The following is a 10,009-nucleotide window of genomic DNA, read 5'->3' as shown; positions in this document are numbered from 1 at the left end:
CCATCAATACTCATAAACATATATATACATATATACATATATGTATTAGGTACCACAAGCGAAAATTTCAAAATTGAGCTATCATAAAAAGAGTTAAACCACTGTAAAGTGCTTTGCAATTAATGAACAACACAAAAAGAATTATGAAAATCCGTCAACAAATAAATGAAATATGATAAAATGAATTTTATTGAACTTACAATTTTTTCCCACATATTCCGGTTACGCATTTTTTGCCGACTTTATGACGCCGTAAACAAAAAAGTTGGTTATATAACATTTAAAATAAACATTTTTTGCATAAACATGCAATCATAAAGCAAAATAAAAGCAGATATTAAGATGAAAAAACAATGATACTTAAATGAAACCATCCTCAAATATGACAGAAACAGCATCAAAATATTAAAAAATGGGAAATATAGGCCCAGGGACCCATTTTTGGAGCCTCATAGATAAAAAAAAATGAACATGTATACTACTCAAACTCAATATCTTTGCAAAAAAGTATATAAATTCTTAGTCTAATTTTTTTTGTTAATGTGGAGAAAATAGTAATTGCTCTATATTGAGCCGAAGGTCACTGCCAAGCTCAAAATTACGGTATGGAAAAAAATGGTGTCAATATACTGAAAATACACAAAATCAAAATATTAACAAAAAAATAACTAATAAAGATAGGATGACATACTTTACATCAAATTACTCGTCATTCTTATCTCTATCCAATAGAAGCAAAAGCATCTCAACATATTATCAATGGCATCCAAAATTTTTAAAGGATTTTGGATAGAAATTCAATATTAGGCATAACTAAAAATATTAGATATCTTAAAAATTCATAGAAAATCGTCAACAAAAGACATACAAACATAACTTATACCAAATGAATTAACTTCTCAAGCTCTTTCAGACAAAGCCATATACAATCAATTTAACATAGAAAATTAGTCAATGAATCTAACAGAAAAAATGCTAATTTTGGTACAATGAACACATGTGAGAGGAGGAGAGATAGGTAGATAGAAGGAGATAGAGAGAGAGAGAGAGAGAGAGAGAGAGAGAGGGAGAGAAATAGAGAGAGAGAGATAGAGAGAGAGAGAGATGGATAGATAGATAGGTAGGTAGATAGATAGATAGAAAGATAGATAGATATATAGATAGAGAGAAAGGGAGAGAGGATGTAAGTTTCCGTGAGTGGTCGGTCTAAGACTGGTAGAAGGAGTTAGTGTGTAGGTAGGTATGTATTAAGGTAGAGATGAAGGCGGAGGAAAAGGTAAGAAAGAATAGTTGTAATTTTAACGTAATTAGGAGAGACTTAATATCGGAAAAAAAATTAAAAAATTAAGGGGGGGGGGGGGGGGGGGGGGGGGGGGGGGGCTCTATCTCCTTCTATCTACCTATCTCTCCTCCTCTCATTTTGTTCATTGATACATATTTGGTAACCACCCAATCAATCGCTCTCTCACCCCCATCCCCATTTTTAAGACCTTTTTGTAGTTACTTTTACTATATATACACATACACAGACATACGCACACTGACACACATACACAAACATATACACATCCTCTCCATTCTCTCTCTCTCTCTCATTCTTTCTCTCTCTCCCCCCCCCCCCCCCCCCCCCCCTCCTCTCTCTCCTTTTTCCTTATCTCGCGCCACTTCTTGCATCAACACCCGACGCCCTTTCCTCACATTAACTTTATTTCCACATTTGACAAAATGTGACATTTTGTAAATTTACATATTTTGTTTGTGTTTTTGTTTACTGTCTCCTGACGAAGGCCAAGGGCCGAAACGTTGTTTGTTTTGTGTTGTTCCCTTATATGAGTCACATCTACTCACTTTATATTTTTTATCTCCATTTTACTGGCTCATTTAGGCACCTCTAGCTTTGGTTTTCCCCGATCAATGCTGTCAGGGTTGCCAGTTTGGCATTTTAAATGCCAGATTCCAAAAATCTGGCATTTTTGAAAACCGTTTGGCATTAGAAAAATCATTTGGCATTTGGCATTTTCTTTTCTTGTATATTATACTTCAAATGACACCTTTTCTTAATTAAGTTTCATAAGAAACACGAAACAGTTAGTTTTCTTAATTGTCAATAATTATTTAACTGTTTACGTATTTACCTTTCATGTTAATGTATTTCTTTTTCACTCTTAATCTTAAAATCCAACCGTGGTGTAGTGGTTTAGCACTCCACTTAGTAGTCAGTTGGTAAAAAATTACCCCAACAGGAAATTTAGTATAATTATAATTCTAAAAAAAAAAAAAGAAAAGAAAAGAAAACACGCAAGCCACCAGGATATGATAGTAAATTGTCCATCAAAAGTGAGTAGTTTTCTTAGTGGGGGTGGGAGTCAACAGACTTTGGCATTTTTTTGAGTGTTTTGGCATTTTTTGAGTCTTCCCCTGGCATTTTGTTGAAAAATAATCTGGCAACCCTGTTGCTGGCTCGCAAAGGTCGTCTGCCATGGCCAAAAGCTCGACTAGGTTCTTTTCACCAGCGGATTTATTTTTTTCATTGCGCCGTGAAAATTCATCCGATTTGGTTGTATTTGATATCAAAATAAAGCTGGAACATTAAGCTTTCTGCTTATTTAAACAGACGTGAGCGGACATCGCTAAAAATATTTTAAAATGTTGAAAATAGCACGATAATGTGCTTTCCTCGCCACTCGCTCCGCCAGTTTTGAATCTGATATCGGGGCTGGAAGTGTCAAAAGAAAGAGGAAGTTTTGCCCTTTCTAATGATACTATTCTTAGCATCATACGTCAATTCTCCGCGGCGCAACCTTGATTTTCACAAAGTGAATGAAAAGAGAAAATCGCGACCTCGGCATTTTCTCGCGATCCGCTAGGCAAAATTCTCTAAAACCGGGTCTCGTTCGCGATTGATTATGAAACTCTTTTTAATCGCAAAAGTATGTTTTAAGATGCATTACAAAGATCAGAAGTTGATCTTTAAAATAAAACAAATTGTATTTTGTTTCGAGCATTAGAAGTTGAGATATCGTGAGGTAAAGTGGAGAGTTTTTCACGATCAACGCCATCGATAACAACTTTCCACCGATTCACGGCGCTCGCCTGTGGTACCTATATGTATATATATTATATTATATATATAAAATATATATAATATATATATATATATATATATATATACGAACGCGGATGGCAAAAACAATAACAAAGGCCTGGGTGACGTCATCTTCGAACTATCTGCCAAGCGGTTGAACAGTGGGTATTTTATTTAGACAAATACCATCGATAGTAAAACCTGTGTAGTTTGCTGTGTCTACTTATCACTACCATTGTTTACATTATGACGATTGTCCGAGAGGCGTGGTTATCTACCTGTTAATTATGTCAGTAGCATCGCAAGTTGTAGGTGCCTTTTACTATTATAGTAAGATGCAATATTCGTGCGTGCACGCGAGCGTGTGTGTGTGTGTGAATGTTTGTGTGTATGTGTGTGAGTGTGTCCCAAAACAAAAGTGCGTGCCAAAAGAGATTCTACCCGCCCAATGACAAGTAGGTAGTTATTGTGATCTCCCATCAAGGGTATAAAATAATCCTACCCGCCCCATTCATTGTTTTCCTGCCATAATATCAGCCAGTCTATGTTACAGTTAGGGAGTGACCCCGTGACCCCGTGGCTAAAGACTGCCGTACACAAACAAAACACAAAGAAGTCTCAGGTTTGACCCTCTCCTTACCAGCCATTTTTAGAATTTCCCCCGAAAATTCAAATTCACACCCACCCGACTCAAAAATAGACATTTCCTAATCAAACAAAAAAGGAAACAAGTGCATTCTATACAGAATGTTGTTCAGCAAAAAGATGTCTACAACACAGTTTTTAGTATTCATAGCTGTAATCAAAGCATTTCTTTACATTTTGTGATGTACAATAGAAAAAAGAATGAGAAAATTGTAGGTTGTATCGTAACGCCTGTGATGATTTTCCAATGACGTGGCGTGCTTACAGTATAGATAGTATGCGCTTGGCCAAGGAGTTCACAACATTGCCATCCGGAAGTATAACGGACCAACACACAAACTCTGTGTAACCATGAACTTTTATAGTCTGGTTAATACAGTTTAGTGAGAACAACTCACAAACGCGGATGGCAAAAACAATAACAAAGGCCTGAGTGACGTCATCTTCGAACTATCTATAAGGTGGTGTCAGAATAAGAAGAAAATGACTTACACATACCATAATATTTGTAAATATAAAATAAAGAAAAAAAAATAAAGAAAAGACTTACTCAAATAAGTAAGAGGCGGTGTATACCATTTCTCAGTATTATTTTTTTTTATTAATGCTGTAGTCATTTTTAAAAGATGGAGTGGTGCCAAGCACCAATTAAACCAATATAGATAGAATGCAGATGACGTCACTCAGGCCTTTGTTATTGTTTTTGCCATCCGCGTTTGTGAGTTGTTCTCACTAAACTGTATTAACCAGACTATAAAAGTTCATGGTTACACAGAGTTTGTGTGTTGGTCCGTTATACTTCCGGATGGCAATGTTGTGAACTCCTTGGCCAACCGCATTCTATCTATAGCCACGCCCCTGCTGACTCACTCAATTTTCCTATCGTTATCAAAGAGAGGGTGAAGTCAAATTGATATAACAGAGGACATGGCAATCCATCAATAACGAAATAAAAACGAACAAATTTGATCATTTATATAGATAGTATGCAGATGACGTCACTCAGGCCTTTGTTATTGTTTTTGTCATCCGCGTCTGTGAGTTGTTCTCACTAAACTGTATTAACCAGACTATAAAAGTTCATGGTTACACAGAGTTTGTGTGTTGGTCCGTTATACTTCCGGATGGCAATGTTGTGAACTCCATGGCCAAGCGCATTCTATCTATAGCTGGAGCAATATCGACTAAAAGGGTGGCTATCTGGTCTTGTGAGGTATGACACTCGCTTTCGGATCGGAAGGTCCTGGCGCATAGATAGTTTAGTCCTTGGAAAAGACTCTTTACTCACATTCTCTCACCGCACTCAGGTGTAAAATGAGTACCTGGCCGCAAACAACGTTGTTTGTGTCCGAAAAAATTGTAATATCGCCTAACACATGTCTCGTTCTAAACGTCACGTGTTGCTGTTGGCCTGGGACATCTTTTAAAGCTCTTTGAGCACGTTTAGTAGATATTGCGCTACATAAAAGCTCAAGATTTTTTTAAAACGTGATGTGGCTCAACTCGCTTTACAAGAGGTCCCTTGTCAACAGCAACTCTTAACATATAGGAAAAGTCATGAGACGCAAGGAATAACCCAATGACAAAGGATATATATACAGGTTTTCGGTTGACATCACAGCCATTGTTAGATGGCATGATACTTTCTGTCAGGCACAGAGGCGATGCCCTTACATTTTATTTATCTTATTTTTGGCATCGGTGATGGTTCGGAACAAAAAAGATCTAGAAATGACTTTGGGTTTGAAACGAATATTTTGTGTTCGTGGATAGCTCACACGGTAGAGCCACGCTCTCACCTGCCAGGCGGAGTTGTCGTACCAATAAGGTCGCAGGTTCAAACCCCACCACCGCCGCGAAAAAAATTTTTATTCTCTATTGTCTTCTGGCACTTTTCTACTCACTTCATATCTTGTTGTCACCAACATAAGTGCCTGCTCCACTCACTTTTCTGAATTAAAAATTCACCCCATACACCGGAGCATACTCAATGTCTCAATCGTTTCTATGTTATATGTTTGTGATGAGAATATTGGCTATTAAGCTTAACTGCTGGTCAAAATTACTTCGCGATGGTGGCGAACGAATCGGCGATCTCAAGAAGTGGGTGAGAGAGGGATCTAGAAATGACTTTGGGTTTGAAACGAATATTTTGTGTTCGTGGATAGCTCACACGGTAGAGCCACGCTCTCACCTGCCAGGCGGAGTTGTCGTACCAATAAGGTCGCAGGTTCAAACCCCACCACCGCCGCGAAAAAAATTTTTATTCTCTATTGTCTTCTGGCACTTTTCTACTCACTTCATATCTTGTTGTCACTAACATAGTGCCTGCTCCACTCACTTTTCTGAATTAAAAATTCACCCCATACACCGGAGCATACTCAATGTCTCAATCGTTTCTATGTTATATGTTTGTGATGAGAATATTGGCTATTAAGCTTAACTGCTGGTCAAAATTACTTCGCGATGGTGGCGAACGAATCGGCGATCTCAAGAAGTGGGTGAGAGAGGGATCTAGAAATGACTTTGGGTTTGAAACGAATATTTTGTGTTCGTGGATAGCTCACACGGTAGAGCCACGCTCTCACCTGCCAGGCGGAGTTGTCGTACCAATAAGGTCGCAGGTTCAAACCCCACCACCGCCGCGAAAAAAATTTTTATTCTCTATTGTCTTCTGGCACTTTTCTACTCACTTCATATCTTGTTGTCACCAACATAAGTGCCTGCTCCACTCACTTTTCTGAATTAAAAATTCACCCCATACACCGGAGCATACTCAATGTCTCAATCGTTTCTATGTTTATATGTTTGTGATGAGAATATTGGCTATTAAGCTTAACTGCTGGTCAAAATTACTTCGCGATGGTGGCGAACGAATCGGCGATCTCAAGAAGTGGGTGAGAGAGGGATCTAGAAATGACTTTGGGTTTGAAACGAATATTTTGTGTTCGTGGATAGCTCACACGGTAGAGCCACGCTCTCACCTGCCAGGCGGAGTTGTCGTACCAATAAGGTCGCAGGTTCAAACCCCACCACCGCCGCGAAAAAAATGTTTATTCTCTATTGTCTTCTGGCACTTTTCTACTCACTTCATATCTTGTTGTCAAAAAAGAACATTGAAGCTTTTGAAATGTGGTGCTTGAGAAGGATGCAGAGAATATCGTATACTGCACACAAAACGAACGAAGAAGTGCTAAAACAAACATACCAACAAAGGAAACTAATGCCCTTAATAGCGGATCGACAACTATCCTTTTTCGGACACATAGTAATGAAAGATAAAAATGAATACCTGGCAAGTTGTGGAAAAATACCTGGTAAACGCGCCCGGGGAGACAAAGAAAAACACTCATAGACCAACTGAAGGGCTTCACCAACCTAACAATCCAAGAGCTGTCTGAAAAAGCAAGAGACAGGGAGGAATGGAGAGAGATAATTCATGCAGTATCCGAAGCCTGGACCAGGCATGGAACCTGGAAGAGAGAGAGATGGCTCGGGCCTGTCTTGTAACAAAGATACCAGACAGTGGTCACGATAATATTATTCCACCCCTCACATTGGAAATATAATTGAGCTTTATATAGCGCAATATCCACTAAATGTGCTCAAAGCGCTTTACAAGGGCTCCCTGGTCAACAGTAACATTTAACATGAAGGACGAGACATGATGCCTGTTAGGCGATATTACAATTTTTCGGACAAAGACAACGCTGTTAACGGCCAGGTACTCATTTTAAACCTGAGTACGGTGAGAGAATGTGAGTAAAGAGCCTTTTCCAAGGACTCAACTATGCGCCGAGCGCGAGGCTCGAACCCAGGACCTTCCAATCCGAAAGCGAGTGTCCACTAGACCACAAAAACCTATCATTTCTCAGTAAATGTTTGAGAAAACTCGGGAAGATGCGGCAAGCTTCGATTTGAGATATGAGCCAAAATCGAAGATAAGGTGTTTCCCATAGCAACAAATTTTATTCAGAACAAAAAATTCATAATTTGGGTTCTAATAGTCATAGAAAGAAAAATTAAAGTGGTAAATGATCAGAAAGATGTGGTCTACACCGCTGCATACGTAACTCAATTTATGAAATTTGCGCATCTTTCCGGGTTTTCTCAGCCAGCCATACAAAAACGTAATCGTTGAATAATGCTTTGAACGCGTTAAATAAAAAAAAATGTGTTCAATGATTGCAGAATATTTCAGCACATTTCATTGGTGTGAAATTAGGTGTAGATTTTCTCTAAAAGACAGCCGATTGGTAATTATAAATAATCTAATGATGCGCATGAATACAAATCCACCGTTTTTAGTTTTGGATCAAATCGTCATTCAAGCAGAAGGAGAAAAATACAAATTATGGTGAATAAATGTACTAATACAATACCATTTGGTTACAAAATATCTATTAATCTTACTAGGAGAGGTAGAATAAACGTATTCTTTCATTTCTTTGTACTTATTAAACTCGTTATATTTTTATCGTGCAATAATAGCACATACTCGCAAGCTCGTTGTGTTATTGGGCACGATATAAATAACTCGTTTAATTAATAAATACAAAGAGATGAAAGAATCGTATAATAATATATTGGTCGCAATATTGGCTACACTGATCCCCGATGCCGTGTCCTTGGAGTTTAAAAAAAATCGCGCTTTTATAATAATAATAATAATAATAATAATAATAATAATAATAAATAATAATAATAATAATAATAATAATAATAATAATAATAATAATAATAGTAATAAAAATAATAATAATAATAATAATAATAATAATAATAATAATAATAATAATAATAATAATAATAATAATAATAATAATAATAATATCGTATTGTCCATGAAGGCAATTTTTCATTTGGTTACAGCATATACATAATATATACGCGCAAACTCGCATACATGAAACAAAAATTGCGAAACCACACACACTCTCACAGACTCGCACTTATTTTGGCTTCGTGTAATCTATCTAAAAGGTTTATCATCATATAAAGAGCAATATCCACAAAACGTGCTCAAAACGCTTTACAAGGGGTCCCTAGCTAACAGCAACACTTAACATGTAGGACGAACATGAAGCCTGTTAGGCGATATTACATTTAGTTTTCTATTTTCTCGGACAGAGGCAGCGCTGTTAACGGTCAGGTACACATTTTACACCTGCGCACAGTGAGAGAATGTGAGTAAAGAGCCTATTCCAAGGCCGCAACTATGGGCCCTCTTGACTCGAACCCAGGGCCTTTCGATCCGAAGATGAGTGCCATACCACGAGATCAAATACTTTAAAAAACGTAAAACACCTTACGTAATCTACAATTGGACTCAGTTGTGAATGAGTACCTGTACCAAACAGCGGGCAGTGAAAAAAGTTACTTCGTATACCTGTAAATTAAAATGACGCCCAGTGTAAGAAAAGAAACTCACGACTTATAAAGTCCTTCACTAGATAGTTTTCTGAATGAAAAAAAATATTTAGTGTGATATTCATCTATCGATATAAAAAGTAAAACTGGTTGAGGGTTGTTTTTGTCTTTTCTTTTTGTTGGCTGTTGTTGTTGTTGTTGTTTGTTTGTTTGTTTGTTTGTTTTATGGTATTTCGTTTTGTTCTGTTTTGTTTTGTTTTTGTTTTTTGTTTCTTGTTGTGTTTTTTGTGGGGGTTTTTTGTTTGTTCTTTTTTTTCATTTTTTTGTTGTTTTTTTTTTTTTTGGGGGGGGGGGGGGGTTGGGGGGGGGGTGTTTTATTAATTTTGCTTGTTCCTTTTCTGAGTTTATGTTTTTGTTTTTCGTTTTGTTGTTTTTTTTTTTTTGTCGTTGTTGTTTTCTTTGTTTTGTTTTTTGTTGTCTTTGTTTTTGTTTTTTATTTTGTGGTGGTGGGGGGGGGGACTAAAATAATAGAAATGTCTAATCAGAAGACACAAAAAGCTTTCTTCGATCAATAACAATTCTACCTATAAACAAATATAAATTTGACCTGAATTGACAAAACAAAAAAAATCTGATTTTTTTTTTTTTTCAAGAATAAAATGGAGCGAGCTGGGTTTTATTTTTTAAGTATATAACACGTATCTAAGCTTTTAACCGCCACTACACGGGGTTATATGTGACCCATCGTCTCAAAACGGTATTATGTCGGAACGAACCAGATGCTTAAAAGCCGAATTTAATGTTAAACTGGTCAAATAAATAAATTGTTGGCATTAGCACCCTAAAATATGGTATCCATTCTCCTCAATAAAACATACAAGTCTGATATTTCTGGCTACAAATTCAATT

Source organism: Berghia stephanieae, chromosome 1, assembly GCF_034508935.2.
Source record: "Berghia stephanieae isolate SIO BIC M18660-M18661 chromosome 1, UCSD_Bste_1.3, whole genome shotgun sequence".
NCBI classification, from domain to species: domain Eukaryota; kingdom Metazoa; phylum Mollusca; class Gastropoda; order Nudibranchia; family Aeolidiidae; genus Berghia; species Berghia stephanieae.
Note: the sequence above shows the minus strand (reverse complement) of the source record.